At 36.0% G+C, this 17,999-nt stretch overlaps 1 protein-coding gene across 5 annotated transcripts in view; it reads right to left on the reverse strand.

The window, feature by feature from the left end:
• The window catches only part of MEIS2 (Meis homeobox 2), a 241,697-nt gene that overhangs the window by 6,414 nt on the left and 217,284 nt on the right, over positions 1 to 17,999 (reverse strand). The gene's annotated exons all lie outside the window — the stretch shown is intronic.

The raw sequence follows: 17,999 nt of genomic DNA on the forward strand, positions 1-17,999 counted from the left end.
GTGTTTAATATTAGTCCTGAAATAACTTCTTCTCCAATCAGGTACCATAACTAAAGCAGCACTGAAGTCATCCGAACATCAGGCAAACCCATTATTTAGGAAGGGAAGTCTGGATTTAATTTGGTGGATAATTCAAACATAAATGCTTGCATATTTCCCCATTAAGTTAATGCGTAACAACCCACATCAGTTAATCTTGGTTCAAGTTAACCCTGAGACAATGATTCTTCACTTCCAAAAAATAATTGAGTAGGTTACTTCATGCCATCGTTTACAAGGTACGTTTATTTTACTTTATTTTATTCTGATGCGTAGTCTTTGCCTTTTACAGCGCCTTAATAGCGATGTTCAACAGGGCTGCCCCCGGATTTCCTCAAGACAGTGAACACAGGTCCCAGTACTGCCAGTTTATTTTGACACTTATAAAAATACATTCTGTAAGTAAATAAAACCTAAATAACTAAAGAAATACTAATTTCCTAGCTTCTTTATCCAATATCCATTTGTACATTTATTTGCTTGTTGGATAGGCCTACCAGATGTGGACTTCAAAACTCAGGATGACCACCAGATGGCACTTCTAGAGTTTGGCAGCCCTGATCTGGCAGCTACATCTTATATACCACGACAAATGCCACTCTGGAAGATATGCAGTATGCCTAGTACATTGTATTTTCCAATGTCACCATTTTACAAATACAAAATTGAGACAGAGTTTTAACCCATAAGCCTGAGAGCCAATCTGGTGCAGTGGTTAAAACACCAGGCTAGAAACTGGGAGACTGTGAGTTCTAGTCTCACCTTAGGTACAAAGACAAAAAAGTAAACAACCTTGGGCCAGTTACTCTCCCCTCAGTCCTAGGAAAAAGACAATGGCAAACAAGAAAATTGCGGGGACTAGTTGACACTGACTCAAAAGGACCAAAAAAATAAAGCATTCATAGCATTGGACAAGGTAAAAAGATGATGATAAATCTAAGCCCCAAAATATTTTTTCTTACATAACACTGAACATAATTAATATGATTATACCATATAATTCCTGCCTACTATGTTACATTAACAGTTATAAATATGTGATATCTTAGAAAAAGCTGCACCCAAGACCTTAGGATTGTTTCATATAGTCCTGTATCCTCTGGCAGTAAAATCCTAATCTTCAAGATACTGAAAATCAGCTGACTGAGGCATTCACCTCACTGTGTAATGGAAGGACTAGCATTAGTATTTTAAGCTTCATCCAGTATTAGAAATGCAAATAAGCATGAACTTCAGGGTCTGTGTAACCCACTTGTGAATACTAAACATGTCCATTGTCTAACGGAACTTCAGTAAGAATTAGCGCACACCACACACAAGTTTACAGAAATGTTCAACAAGCTTTAAACAAGGCCAGTATTTAATACAGATGAAACTCATTTATCAGATCAATCTGCTTAAACATTAAGCACCTGGGCTGCAAATACCACATTTCTTCCACAATTTCAAATCCACTTTCCTGCAATATATGTATCATATATTAAATATTAATACAAATATACACAAACACAAATATGATCATTTATTATATACCAAAATATATTAATATAAAATATTAAAGGGCCTTCATTGGCCCTACTCTCAAGGTCTCCAAGTGAACCAGGTCTGCTTCAATTCCACACTTTCTGCAGCGAGGCTTGAAGAGGGCTTCTACCTTGCTTGAATGAAAACAGAACTATTAGATAATTACAAGGTAAAGGTAAAGGTTCCCCTTCACATGCGTGCTAGTCGTTTCCGACTCTAGGGGCCGGTGCTCATCTCCGTTTCAAAGCCGAAGGGCCAGCACTTGTCCGAGGACGTCTCCGTGATCATGTGGCCGGCATGACTAGACGCCAAAGGCGCCCGGAACGCTGTTACCTTCCCACCATAGTGGTCCCTATTTTTCTACTTGCCTTTTTACGTGCTTTCGAACTGCTAGGTTGGCAGAAGCTGGGACAAGTAACAGGCGCTCACTCTGTTACGCGGCACTCGGGATTCGACCCACCAAACTGCCGACCTTCTGATCGACAAGCTCAGCGATTAGAAGCATTGATAAAGCAAGGAATTATCTAACTGTATGGCTACCCTGTTGCCAGAATGGGTCAGCAAACATTTCTAGAGGGATGCTGCCCTCTATTAATTCCATACTCATCATCAAAGGGACCTCAGGGCACATTTTCCTGCTCCACTTCTGAAGTACACTTTTTCATGCTATATCACCTTGAGTGTTCCTGTCCATTTGGGATAAAGCACTTCAATTTCTTACAAGCTAACACCTGGAATTCATTAGCTACTTCACTGAGGCAGGGATGCTCTTCAAATTAGTCAGTGCTTACTATAGTCTCCAATATTTTCCAGATCTACCTTTAAAATTGCTGTAATAGTACAATGGCTATTACATATGTCTTCTAAGTAGAAGGTTGCTAGTTTGAAATCCAGCTTTTTTAATGTTATTGCTCTCCAAGATACCTATTTGTCCTCCGTTTTTTAAAAAATCTAGCGGTGCGTGTTTTCATCAATTTTCCAGTTAACTCAAGTAAAAGGGCTTCACCCCACTCCCAAATAGCTCCTAGATTATTTGGGGCTCTTTAGGAATTAAGAGTAATAATTTTCTATCTTGAATTATTAAAATGATTTTGAAATGATACACAGCTGAACCTATATTTTAAAAAAGCATAAGGTAACAATATAAACTCGGGGAAGAAATAAAAGGCAAATTCCACATATTTCTGCTTGAGTGTGATTGTGAAGCAAAAAACTTTTATTTTCCGGGCAAGGTTTCTTTTACCTATTATGTTATTATAGCACCACTGGTATACAATTGCCCTAAAAGATAATAGAAAAGAAAAGGGCAATAATATTTTTTTTGTTATTGGGTATTTTGGTATTTTATCTTTGTATGTATAAACTCTATTTAACTTTGATAGGTATATACATGTATATCTACATATTATATATGTAGATACACAAACATGCATGTAGAAGAGTCTGTCTGTCTGTCTCCACACATGGAAAGGAAAACGAGGGCAATTGCTTTCCTGGAATAAAAAGGAGAACTATCCATGGAAGGATGTGGCAGCCTGCTGTCTGGACTGAATACCTTGGAAATGTTGTTGCCAAAGTGTCTCAGTCAGGACAGGATTTTCTTAAGATGGTTTATAGACAAGCTGGAAGGAGCACAGGACAGGAGCAGCTTTAAGTCTGGGTATGCCTCAAGATTTCCAATCACAATTTAAGAGTTATACCCATATTCAAGTTTATGGAAGCAGAATTCCCCTTCAGCCTTGTTGTTCAATCTAGAAGGAACATGAACAGAAAAACTGAGCCAGGGCAGTGCATACAACTCTACCTCTTGGTCGACGAAGATTCTCAGTCATCAGGTAGAGTGGTCTGGAAGTTGAGTCGTGGCAGCTGGACTTTCTTTCTTTTTGGTTCAAAACATTTTGCTGCTTATCCAAGGCTGAAGAAGCTACTCCGATAAGCAGTGAAGTCCAGTTGTCGTGATCCAACTTCCAGACAACTCTACCTCTTGTATGTATGTGTTTGTATATCCCAGCTGGGACATGATATGGAAAAGGCACACCTCAAGTGTGGAAAAAAATATTTATAATTAGTCAAAAGCAATTTTCAAGTGAATAAATTACTGCTTTTATAGTTCATTTTTATAGAGAATAGTTTCTGCCACTCTAGTTAAACAAAATATTCTGACTTCCATATTTCTATATTCCTTCGAGACAAAAAAAAACTTTGATAGCATTTTCCTTAGCTCCTTTCCAATAAGTTGCCACACTGACCAAACTGAGCTTCTGCATCCAGCATGCCTTTTATCAGCTGAACTTAATGCCAAAAGAGATTAGCAGAAAAGCCTGATAAGACTGTTTTCTTTTCAATGAGCTTTTAATGATGTATGCAGATGGCAAGGTTTACAGAGCTAAAGAAGCACATACTGTACTGGGAATGGTAACACACAACAGATTCTCCTCTACTTTGAGCCTTGCCGACCTTTGCTTTTTCAACTTTCATTCATGAGGCAATTCATAAGGTAAATTAAATTGTTTTTTTCAATTTTTATTTCACTTCCAACCACTTTTTATTATTTACATCTGGTGATCCTCTTGTTTATGTCCCATTCCACTTCCTTGCAACTCTCTCTTACTCACAAAACTGCAATGCATTATGGTTCTTCATTCTCAGTAGGAGAACACTACTCTGTCTTCAAACAAATAATTAAGGGGAAGGTTAAAGGAGGTCACACAGAGGTCATATCTTTAGAAACTGGTCAGAGTGTATACATTAATTTAAAAAGGCAACCTCCCAAGCTTCTTTCCCCCCCCCCTTCAAAAAAAAGAGCATTTACACAATACAGAACACTCAGGCAATTCATAATCCTTTCACCAAAGAGATGCAGAACAGGCTTTTATGATCATTTACAATTAATGCCTATTCTCACTTTAATATTAGCAAATGGAACAGGTTATGGTGAAATGAAAACTAAGGTAAAGCTTCTGAATCTAGTTAATGCATGTGTACCTAACACACATAAGATCTGTATATACCTTAGAATGTATCAAGTGATTTGTCTAGAAGTTTAGAAGTCTAGCATAAGATGTATCTCTGTGTGAGCTGTTAATTGATTCAACAGATATTTTGTGAGGAAACAGTAGAAGCCCTAGTCAGTGGTTCTCAGATTTGGGCAAGCCATTCTCTCCCCCCCACCCCCGACTGAGGAGCAGGGTGAAAGTCATCTGAAAGGGAGAGTACACAGCTTTATGGGAGATGATTCCATAGCAAGCGGAACTTTCTTTCTAAACATACAGTAAGAGCTTTATGTATCAGCTACTAAAATGGTGAAGCCTATGAAGCTGTGAAGTGTCAAGAAGCATGTAGAAAACATGGGTCATAGTACTTTTTTCTTCTGCTCCAGCTGGTTATACAAGCGGAACTGGGGATATTTCTTTCTAAACATACAGTAAGAGCTTTATGTATCAGCTACTAAAATGGCAAAGACTACGAAGCTGTGAAGTGTCAAGAAGCATGTAGAAAACATGGGTCATAGTACTTTTTTCTTCTACTTTTCCAGCTGGTTATACTATGCTAAAGGTCTTTTTGAATGACAGTATTAGAAGATAGCCCTGTGTTTCAGATCCTGATGCAGATAGCAATGAATTGATCCCAAGTTTCTGAGCGCTTTAAGAAACATTATCCTTTATGAATGCAACTGCGTGATCAACAAGCCAGTTAAGACAAAGAAAATTGATACATCAGTGAAATTTATAAAGGTGCCAAAACCTGGTACCCACTAAGATGAGGTTTAACTTACATGTTTAAGATACGTTAGCCTTTAAGGTACGATAGCATGATTAAAAAAAATGTGTCAGTCGTTTGTGTGTTAATTATTTTGTTTAGAGACAGAAATACCACCATCTTTCAAAGAAATGAATTAAATTGTTAGATTATAGGATCTGATAATTCTGCAATTATAGATACACACCATGCACATATATGCGGGAGTCCTGATCAAGTAAATCTATCTGATAATCCTTCTTTGCTTTCCTTACAAATCCTTTCTTTCTTCATTTTAATTTCAGAAGGGATTATGAAGAAAATACTAAAACTACTTGTTTTGACATATAGAACCTGCAATTTGTTAAATGGGTTTCTTCACATTTAAAGCAGATATTCATATAAATGAATTAACAATTCTGAATGTAACTCACAATGTGATAATAAGCAGTGATTTAACATCTATAATCCATATGGAATATACTGCATGGTCTCCGTGCTGTTTGAAATCATGGGCATTTTCATTTACCATCACAACTTCTCCATGAAATTATTGCAATTTTTGCACAAGTGTTAATTTTAAAAAAAATTCTACTAAAGATAGAATTCAGCACGATACTACACAGATGACTAGATGATCTGAAGAATATCATTTTTAGTTTAACATGGCCCAAACAATCAGCAACGCTGGGATTCCTGACTCTCTGCAGTGGTGAAAAAAACCTGAAGTTAAATTTAAGATAATGTTTGAGAATATTAATATAAATCTATTTCCTTCAATTACTGCAGGCATGTCAAACTGCCGGCCCGTGGGCCAGATGCATTACAATGAAACTGCACCCTCCCCATTGCTGGCAATGGGGAAAAAATCACGATATGTCGCACGACGTCATGTGATGTCACGAGTTTGACATGCCTGAATTACTGTTATCTTGTATCCACATTTTTTGAAATTTCTGGAGCCAATTAAGAGCAAAGTAAAGAGCATCTAGAATACTAAATTGTTAGTTCGATTCTTCCTCTTCTAGAACAAAGCCTTACTGCAGTTCCAGAGATTTCAAACAGTTCATATAAAACTGTAAGTTTTAATGAGAAAGAAGGGGAACATTAGTCAATATCTGATTAAAGAGAGTTAATATTCACTATATTACAAGTCATTAATGGTTCCTCATAAAACTGGACAGAGATATCAAGTGGGGTGATACTAAGCTTGGTCCTTGACCCCTCAGTCTTCAAAATCATAATTTATCATTTGGATAAAGAAAAAAAGTATTATCAAATTTCCAAATAATGAAAATTGGATGGTATAACTAATACTCAGAAATAAAAATATATAATTAAATTGATCTTAGTAGAGCATAGAAATGAGCCCAACGTAACAGAATGAAATTTAATAGATCCAAGTGCAATTATTTTTTGCTTAGGAAACAAAAGTCAAAAAGAGCCTGTATATGATAGTAGATAACTGATTGGCAATGGTACTTGTGAAAAAATCCTGAAATAATAGTGGACTGCAAACTGAATGTGAATCCAGTCCATTATATGTTTCTTTTAAAACCAAATTAAAGAACTAGGCTCCATCAACCAAAGGGTAATTTCTAAATCATGAGGAATAATCATTCTGCTTTATTCAGCTTTAGTCATACTCCCCCTTCAGAGGGTGTAATCCTTTAAGAATGATTCACAGAAATTAAAAAAAAAAAGATTCTGAAAAAAGCATTGAGGGTGACTAGACTACTACAAACTACAGAGAGATTGAAGAATATAGTATACTTATTCTTGAAATGAGATAATTCGGAGCAGTCTTCCACAATATAAAGTATGTAACATAGAAGGACAACAACGATTTTCTTTTGTTTCAGAAGGCAAGAGGTACAGAGGGCCCTTGGCTTACAACCATTTATTTAAACAAGCAATTGAAGTTAGAATGGCACTGAAAAGAAGTGATGTACAACAGGTGCTCACACTTACAATCCTCACAGCGTTTGCATGATCACCTGATAAAAAACTTGGATGCTTGCTTGCAGTGCTCAGGACCATGTGATTACCATTTGCAACCTTCCAGTTGGCTTCTGACTGGCAAAATGAATAAAGGGAAGCTGGGTTTCCTTAACAACCAGCAAACATTCTGTTTATTGCCTAAAACAGGCATGCTGCCTGAGGAATTCTGGGAGTTGAAGTCCACAAGTCATAAAAGGGCCAAGTTTGAAGACCCCTGGCCTAAAATATCTCAAATCTTGATTATAAAGTACTCATTTAAAATCTATTAGCATTAGTTGTTATTTCATCCTTTCCACTAAACATAATTAACTATCCATGTTACCAGGTTTAAACTACCTTTGATGTTTTGGGCAACATCATTTTGAGCAGTATATATTGAAAACAAAATATATTTTAAATTGTCTTTGACGTCTTGGGCAACCAATTCTGAAACATATTTCTACTATGTTTAAAAGTTGCTTGTCATTTAAATGCACTAGAGACCAAAAGGATATTGAATAAAGAACTGAAGGTAAAACAGAATAAGGCTTTATTTTCCCGAAACTAATGTTCTGAAATTAGAGGTTCTCATGAATCAAAGTATATTTTCTATTTACAAAGAGACAATGTTGCATTTATTAAGAACAACTTAGGTTGAACTCTGATCTGACAGAAAAAGGAACCTCCTGACAAGCCTCTTTCTTTCTATAACAATATTACTTCCAAAATTCAACACAGTTTGTTTGTTTATTTATTTATTTATTTATTTATTTATTTATTTATTTATTTATTTATTTATTTATTTTTATATACCGCCCTATTCCCAAAGGACTCAGGGCGGTTTACAGGGCAAAGTTTAAAAGACAATATAAAAGTTGAAATAGAAATAGAATTAAAATGAATTAAATTAATTAATAGCCCAACAAATTAAAACAAAGTTTAAAAACTTAAAACCCCTCAGTCCAGGCCAGATAGATAAAAAAACCAGGTTTTCAAGTCCCGGCAAAACGAACGAAGGTCGGGGGCGGTCCGGAGTTCCACAGGCAGATCATTCCATAGTCTATTTTGCTTTTAGATTATATGTCTGCTCTGTGGAAATATAGTGGCACCTATATCTTTTGTCCGTCTTCAGTTGATACTGATTATTTTTAGCTTTCTGCTAATAATTCTAGACTGTTGCATGTCTATGTTTTCAGAGGTAGAATAAAATCTCTTCATTTATACTGAAAAATCCGTACTGGTCCTATTTCAAATTGTGAACTTTCTGGCATCACTTTGAATCCTTAATTCTTTTGAATATTCAGTCTGACACTTTCATCTAATGAGAATGGATAAAGAGACAAGGCTGGTAAGATCCTTGTTTGTGTGTGCATCTTTGAGTTCTCAGCTAGGGACTTCCCACATTACAAAGAATCTACAGTGTAGTTCATAAGAAGAAAATAATGATCTACTTCAGACTCTGTAGCCTTTTTCAGGAGCGATGATTATTAGATTCTACTATTCCAAGTCAACATCTTCAGGTTATAGACTATGATCGATTATCAGAACTTGTGATATGTTGTATTTAGCAAATAGTTATTTGGGTTAATAAGTCCTATATTTGAACTACTTCCGGATAATTCTAAAAGTGGTCAATTATCACAACAAAGTCTACCATGTAACGCCAAGCACTGCCTGCCTTTTCCCGTGCAATCAAAGGAAACTTCTTATCTCTAAAGGCTTCCACTGGGAAGCAGAAAAATGTTTGACAACCCATAAATTGAGCAATCTATTCGGTGTTGGAGTTAAGACAGTTGGTGTTGGTCATAGTAAAACAGTTCAGGATGTCTCTGGCATGTCTCTTTGATTTTTCAAGCCCTATGTGGCCTTCATGTAAGTGAGCTAAAATTATAAGATATAATTCATAAAGTATGATGATGCATTGATCTCGGAAAAGCAGATTTTTTACTTTCTGAAATTTCAGACAAGGGGAACTGAAAGCATGAAGATTGTGTTCCTATGTATATGATTATTTAATGAGCCTTCTCAAGAAATTCATCTGCTTTAATGGCCTCCAATTTGTTGACACATGCAATGGCTCAATGGATGGCTGTATGAATTTCAGGATCATAGACCTTTCTGATATGCACTATGGACCTGTGAGGTATGTTCAAGATAAAGCACCAGTATTGTGAATGAATGGTCTCAATAGTGCTTTAAGGACAAATTCACCTGATTAAGTAAACAGTCTTGCACTCTCTTATTTTTTATTCTGAAAACAACTTCATAATTCATGAAAGACTCACTATATCAGTCATAAGACTTATTTTCTAGTTTCAGACCTATTACAAATTTAACTGTCCCATTTTTGTTTTGTAGGCCTGATCTGATGATAAATCTTTCATACTTTCTTTTTTGCAACACATGATAGACCTTATTTTATTTTTGCAATACAGATTCAGTTATTTCTTTCTTCATCAGGAATACATGTATTCTGCACACCAAGGGCATCTCCTCTGGCCATTGTCACGAAGAGTGCTATTTTATGTACATCCTCTTCTTCATGGTAGTCAATTACTCATGAGTACACTATAGAAATTGTTGTTGAAAGCATCGCCACTGGCCTTCCACGTTGCCAGTAAGCTTTAATTTTTATAGCGGATGCATTTTTTGAGACAGTAGCTACTCAGCTAACAAAAAAAGCACTCTTCTCTAATTGGTCTGAAGATGGTTTGACTGTTCAAAAATACATTTTTCTCTTTTAACAAGATTTTTTTTCCAAATCTTGGTCTCTTACACTTCACTATTATTGCATAGGAGTTGAGTTGAGTTTTATTTCTATCAATATGGAACTGATTGTACTTATTAGGATCATCTTGGATTCATATCTACCTGCAACAAAAAAAGAACTTTAAAAATGCCATTACTATGCCATAATATGAGTATGTTCATCTTTGGTACTATTAGGTGCCTCTCACAGTGTTTGCTATAGTCACTTATAATGCAGAATTGAATATTCTATTGAATCTAGCATCCAGTCTTGCTAAAGCATTGCAAATATTTTTCTAGTATTTTTATTTATTGATTTAGTTATGGTTTTGCAATTATTTTGTTTCTGCTTGAGAATGTGGTTATTCTAAAAATTATATATTTTTTGTTTTGGATTGCTCTCTCTCTCTCTGTGTGTGTGTGTGTGACAGAAAGAGAGAAAGAGAAATTATCACAAAATTATATTTATTATAGTTTTGTGGCAATCTCTTTCTCACACATAGTAAGATACTGTTTTGCTTTTAGTGGTTTAAAAAAACTAGCAGCAATTAAAATTTGTACTGAAATCTTGTTCATACATCTCAAGAAAACAAACTGTAATTATTTTCATATAACAAAGTCAGATCAGTGAATGTAAAAACTGATTTTGGTTAAATGCAAATAAAATAAAATTGGAAAGCCAGTGTTTTTTGGCTGAACTTCAGATTGCATCATTAATATTTGAACATTTGCATGTTTGTCATATTTGACTGCATTCCTACTAATGTATAGTACAGTAGATACTTGAAAGGCATACCCAGTAATGAACATTCGTGCAGGTATAAAATGCACTTTAAGGTTAAGTATTTAAACGTGCACATTTAAATTTAAATAAGCAATAACAAACTGTATTTATATTAAATTTCATATGCCTTTCCCACCATAGCTTGTATTAGTACTTCATATAACATCAGATCAAAAAGTTGCTAGTGACCTTTACCAATATATATACTAGGAAGCCATGAGATGGAGCCAAACCATAGTATTCTGATCGCAGTAATCACTGGAGACAGACAAAGCTACTCCTGGTGTGCAATCCAGGACATATTAGAACTAAACCCACCATTCAATAGTATTTAATTCCAAGAAATTGGTATAGCAGCCTGACTTTCCAGATCTTTTATGAGTACAATATATTTGTTGTTCAAATCAATATTCTGTGAAACAAAATTAATTCTAATGTCTGTCTGGTCTGGTCTGGTCTGGTCTGTCCTGTCCTGTCCTGTCCTGTCTGCTATTATGGCTTATTTTATTTGTCTTAAAATGTAATAAAGCAGTTTACTTTTACTCCCAGAAAAATAAGCTTAGGACTGCAAACTTAAATAACTATAAACTGAATTTTATCCATTTTAAAATATAGTGGACATAATTATAAATTTACTGTGAATTCTAACATTGAGTAGATAAGCAGAAATAAGTAAGTAATAAATAAATAATTAAGTATCCTAATATAAATTGTAATAAAGAACTGCTGCTACAGAAAAATAATAACACACTGATTTGTATTATAAGCTTTCAAAGTTTTTAACCCATACATTATTAAATTTAAATTTTCCCTGTAATTCTGAATGCTAATAAACACTATTCTGTGAATGTAATTACATCTGTTGCCATTGGACAAAACATTTCAGTAGGTTATGAGTTTCAGAGTAATGCCTCTTGCGTTTCTTTAATGCCAGAAGATTATTCATATGCAGTTATTTGATATAATGTATGAGAGGTTTTATAGATATACGAGAGGAACATAGGAAATAAACAGACTTCATTACTTGTTCCTATCTTAAACATAATATGCTAAGCCAATAGACATGTGTAGTATATTGCTTCATCCCAAACCTGTTTTATTGCAGAAATCAAATTACTTTGAAAATGTTATTGCCAATATTAAAATTCTAGGTCTGTATGTATATAGTTTATACAGCCACTAAATACAACTTCTAAAAATCTTGTGGTTAAGTAACTGCTATATGCATAATGTAGACTGTTATTTTTGTTTGTTAATTTCTGAATTTTTGAAGCACTTAGGCTACACCTAAATGACATTTTGCTGGTCACCGGCAGAGATAAAGCTTCTCTCTTTCTAAGCACGGTTTTTGAAAATCAGCCTCACTGAATTTGATTAGACTTCAATAGTTCATCCAAAATATATACTGAAATAAACTCTATTAGCTACCGTCAGCTAAGCTTACTTTCCACCCAATCACATTAGGATTCTGTTTTATATGAACAAATAGAAATGACAATTCATTTGCACAGCTGTCAGTTTGCTTTCTAATTATTATGACATTATTTGATGAGGTTGTGCATTACTTTGATCGTAACTAGGTTTAAAGCTAGCTTTCTCAAATACAGAAGGATGTTTTGAAATAACCTGCTAAATAATATTTGGACCAATCAAAGTGTCCATGGCCTATACTATGGGTATCTCTGATTAGTCTGTCATCTATTCTGAAGAAGATGTAGCCTGATTCTCCTATGTTGTATAGCAGACCAGCTGTTAGCTGTCTGTCAAGCACCTAAAGTGGACAAGTAGTCCAGGAGCAAAAATGTCACTCCTTTGATCTGGCAAGGAGCAGCTGCTGATTTATAGAGGAGGACTTTGTTCTTCTGTTCTATTTTACTTTCTTTCCTAAGGCAGAACCACAAAATCCAGTAGAAAAAAAATGTGCCCTTCTCCGCAACATCAACAAGCTCTGACAACTGCAACAGGGTTTTTCTTGGCCCTAACAAAGCTCTTAGGCATCTCCTTTGACGCTCACCTTTCCCACCCACCCCTTTCCTTTTGCAATGTGATAGTTATTGTTTAATTCAGCTTCTGTAAATGTAATGGACTGTGGCCAGCAAGCCTGGGGCATAAACACACCTGTATGAAAGAAGCCTTATTGTAGCAACCAACCTCCACGTAACACTACTGGCTCTTGAATTCAGAAACTATGCTCCATTTTCCTAACAGGATTTTTTTTTAATCCACTGTCCTATTTTCACCATCCTTGTATATTTTCTCACAGCTATTAAAACCTTCAAATCCCAAAGCAAAAGGATTAAGACACATAAAACACACCCATCCTCACAAACTGTCTGTCAACTCTATGGACTTTATGAACAGACCTGAGATTTTAAAATTCATAGTCAACATAAATAATACAACGGCCAATATAGCAAAAGAACCTAAACTAGCGCAAACACCTTACGCATCAATGGTGTCAATTTTTCAGCCACATGTTTGCCATACTGACAGCCACAATCAAGGAACAACACTATACTGTTAAGGATTATATAAACAGGATTTCGTAAAAATTTTTAAAAAAGAATTCTGATGAGCCAATTTCTTAGGAATATTTTAAACAACGGCACCTTTTTTTTTGGCATCTCTCTGTTCTCCTACAGATTGGGCTTAATATCCTTATTGGATTCTCTCATGTCTTACAATGCCATTGAGAAAAAAAATCACTATATATTGTTGAAACCAAGGAAATATTTTTAATAATTAAGAAATGTCAGCTCTTCTTATTTATTTTCCTTAAGACTGCATTAACAGCAATGAAAAGCTTAAAAAGGAGTGACTAGAGATGAACAAAGAAAATGTGCAGCTATAGTAAGTACTGAATTAGCTTATGAATATGGCTATGTCATCCTTTGGAATCCTATTAATTCCTTTTAAAAAGGCAATAACTAATATAATGGACTCCAGAAGATGGTAGAGGACAGGAAAGCCTGGAGGAACATTGTCCATAGGGTCGCGATGGGTCGGACACGACTTCGCAACTAACAACAACAACAACAACAACTAATATAATCATAGTTCTGGTTATAAATGCAAAAATAATTTAGTACAACTCATAGTGTTCACAAATATTTAATGTGTAACTGAGATAATTGTGTCCTAGCCTTAAAAAAACTGACACAGATAATATGAGGTGCTTGTAAGAAGCTCTTGGAAAGTGCCATCCTTTGCTAAGTGGAGAAACATTTCTGAGTGTATAGTATGAATAGGAAGGGTTTTGGGGACAGTAAAACTATATGCATGTTTAAAGTCTTCAGTTGGTGTCTGAGTTGTGCTTTGATCTTGTTTATTCACCTATGTTCTTATAAGCAAACCTGAAATTCCATACACCACTGGCTATGATTTCCTCTATTTTTCAGAGTTCTAACTATTTTTATTTATTATTTATTTTTACAAATAACTCAAGGCTGTGAACAATTCCAACACACCTTTCTCCTCCTATTTTCCCAACCACAACCCAGTGAAGTGAGTTGGGATAAATGACTGACTGACCCAAGGTCCCCCAACTGGCTTTCATGGCTAAGCAGTGGCGTAGCGTGGGGGGTGCAGGGGGGGCCGGCCGCACCGGGCGCAACATCTGGGGGGGCGCTCGCAGCTCTCTTCCCCTGCCTGGCTCACTCACTGCAGTGCTGGCTGTGCGAATCCGATCTGAGCCACCGGGTCGCCGCCCACTGTGGAAGGGGGGGTGCCAGGCGTGCGGTGCGGTGCGGAGAGAGAGCGAGGGACTATCTGGGGGAGGGACAGTGCAGCGGCCGCCCAGCACGTGCTAAAATTGAGTGCTAAAATCCACGGGTTAGGGGGCGCAAATTACTTGCCTTGCCCCGGGTGCTGACAACCCACGCTACGCCACTGTGGCTAAGGCAGAACTTGATCTCACAGCCTCCTGCTTTCTAGGTTGGTGCCTTAACTCCTACACCAAACTGGCTCTTACTATACCAATATATCCCCACAAGTCTTTTAAAAAATAGCATTTTCCTTACTTGCCATCAGACGCTATTCTGAAATCATGCACTGCTTGCTCAATGCATTACAAACTGAATCCAAATGTTATAAATAACACTTAACATCTAGTAACTGCCATGCGCCTCTCTCCAAATACAGGTAGTCCTTGACCTACAAGTTTGTTTGGTGACCGTTCAAAGTTACAACGGCATTCAGAAAAGTGTTTTATGACCATTTTTCACACTTATGACCATTGCACCTCCCCATGGTCATGTGATAAAAATTTAGATGCTTGGCAACTGACTCATATTTATGACAGTTGCAGTGTCCCATGGTCACGTGATCATCACCTTTTGCGACCTTCTGACAAGCAAAGTCAACGGGGAAGTCAGATTCACTTAACAACCGTGTTACTCACTTAACAGTAGCAGTGATTCATTTAACAACTGTGGCAAAAAAGGTCATAAAATGGGGCAGAACTCACTTAACAACTGTCTCACTTAGCAACATACATTTTGGGTTCAATTGTGGTCATACGTTGAGGACTACCTCAACGTATGACCACAAACAATAATCAAACTATAATCACAAAATTCAATACAAAATAAAACCAGTCTATAAAAATTAAAATATAAATGGGAAGAAAAAAAACAACCCTCCAAGATCTACACTTTTATAATCTACAGAATTCTTTTATATAATAGATGGAGACCTCTGGGGGAATCATAGATGAAATTCACTGTCCTAAACTTACAAAGACTACCGGACATAATGTTGATATCACTGAAAGGGATGCAGTTTACATGTTTTAGTCTATTATCAGGTGGTTTGGGGAGAGTTAAGGTTAGGAACAGGAAAGACTTGTAAAGATAAATTAGCACACTCCTGTTCTTAAGATCCACAAATCCCCAAAATGTCCTGAAGCTGTCCGTTTTGCAAATCATTAAAGATGGGAAAGGGAGCATGAGATGGCTGGGAAGAGATCCATTTCCCCCAAACCCTCCTCCTTTTTAAAAAAAAATACTCTCAAATTTAGTTCCTTGCTTTTGGTGGTGTGAACAGGGAATGGTTAGATATGACCCAGAGCACAGGTTTCTGACACTTTTTATATGTACAATGAAGAAGAGTCAATTTTTTAAAAGAAAAAGTCCATATCCCAAAGTCACTTTTCAAATGAGAAAACTGTAACACATTTGATTGCAGGAGGATTACAAACAGCTATAAAATGTGAATAAGGCAACAATTCTGGCTACTACTTATCATTAAGTATCAAATTATCTATATACAACAAGGAGAAGCAGGTTTCCTTATATTGAAATCTCTAGCTTTAGCTGAATTTTAAAGATAGACAGTCTCATACAAATGTAACAAATAACCAGTGGATCAATCTTTATGAACTGGGGCTCTATGGAGTCCTTGTTCTATCATTATTGCTACAAATTCTGCAAGAGATTGTAATTTTTTTAAAAAAAAAGCATTTAAAAAAAACTTTGTGTACTGAGCAGTGGGAGCTGTAGATGTAATAATTTTTATGCAAGGATTCTCTGAGACCTTAACATATTTTCAAGGGGTTCCTCCAGGATAAAATTTTCATAAGTGCACCATTTATCGGAAATGCTTGCTAGTACCAACTACATAATATTAGCAGCAGACGTTCCACATACCAACTACAACTTTGATTCCCAAACCTCTGAACTGGTAGGTACTTTTTAAAGCCCATGTAAATTTGTTGAGTATTTAAATTTTGGGTTATCTTTAACAAAATGGTCCTGCATTACTTCATGTAATAGTAAATTATTGTCATTTAAAAATCTTTATAGAATTTATATAAACACATAAATTAAAGAACAATATTCTTAATTATCAGCAGTATAAAAGCAAAAAGGTATGGAGAGGTTCACAGATTTTTTAAAAAATAATAACTTTACTGCAGTGACTCCAAAAATTATCTTTACTACTAAATTAAACATGTCTATATTGTTATTACAATTGTTATATGGATCATTTTTTACAAAGTGACTTTTTCGTAACATAAACACCAACTTAGTTGCAAGTCCTTGATATTTCTCAACATGGCAGTTCAATTCCTGAATTTTCCATCATATCCCATGTGCATATCCACTACAACTACAGTTTGAATAATGAAGGTGAATATATGCTTCAGCAAAGGAAGTAGTATAAAACAAACAAAATAAACAAATCTGCTAGTATTTTAGGCTGGTGTTTCTTGGATACCTCATTTTTTATAAATTGTATAAATCGATCCACACATCTGCTGAAGGCCCTGAATTATTTTATTTGTAAAACTTTAAGGTAAAGGTTCCCCCGCACATGCGTGCTAGTCGTTTCCGACTCTAGGGGCCGGTGCTCATCTCCGTTTCAAAGCCAAAGAGCCAGCGTCTGTCCGAGGATGTCTCCATGGTCATGTGGCCTGCATGACTAGATGCCAAAGGCACACTGAACGCTGTTACCTTCCCATCATTGTGGTCCCTAATTTTCTACTTGCCTTTTTACGTGCTTTCGAACTGCTAGGTTGGCAGAAGCTGGGACGAGTAACAGGTGCTCACTTTGCTATGCGGCACTTGGGATTTGACCCGCCAAACTGCCGACCTTCTGATCGACAAGCTCAGCGGCCTAACCCACTGAGCCACTGCGTCCCTTCTTTACCTATAGTTTTTAAAGACTAAATGCTTCTTTACTGTACAACATATTTAAAAAACCAAGAACTATAGCAAGGTGTCCTCTATATATACAAATAGTATCTGTAAATAGAAGCTTCCATTTTTAATACATGCGTGGTCTTGTTCTCTTTCCTTTTTCAAATCTATTCTGTCATTTTCTTTGCCTAGTTGTTGCTGTTGGTATTTATTTACTTAAATTTATTATCAGGGCAGTTACTTTTCTTCAAGTAGCAGTATAGCAGTGCCACTGCTCAATTCCCCAAATCATCATCTATACCTGGAAATATCTTTTTTAAGGACAGACTAATCTTTTTCGGAATGCCAGTATAAATGCAACATGGTAATTTGTGGCACAAATCTACGAAGCCTAATGTTTTGCTTGTTTAATGCCATTTGTTTGATCAGCCCTCTGATAGAGGAATTTTCATATAGTATCGTAGGCGAGAAAGCCTGAACACATTTCAGCTCATCAATGAATGAATAACATTGTTAAAAACTGATAGAGACATCTCCATGCACAACAA

The sequence above is a fragment of the Vipera ursinii genome, assembly GCF_947247035.1.
Source record: "Vipera ursinii genome assembly, chromosome: 1".
NCBI classification, from domain to species: domain Eukaryota; kingdom Metazoa; phylum Chordata; class Lepidosauria; order Squamata; family Viperidae; genus Vipera; species Vipera ursinii.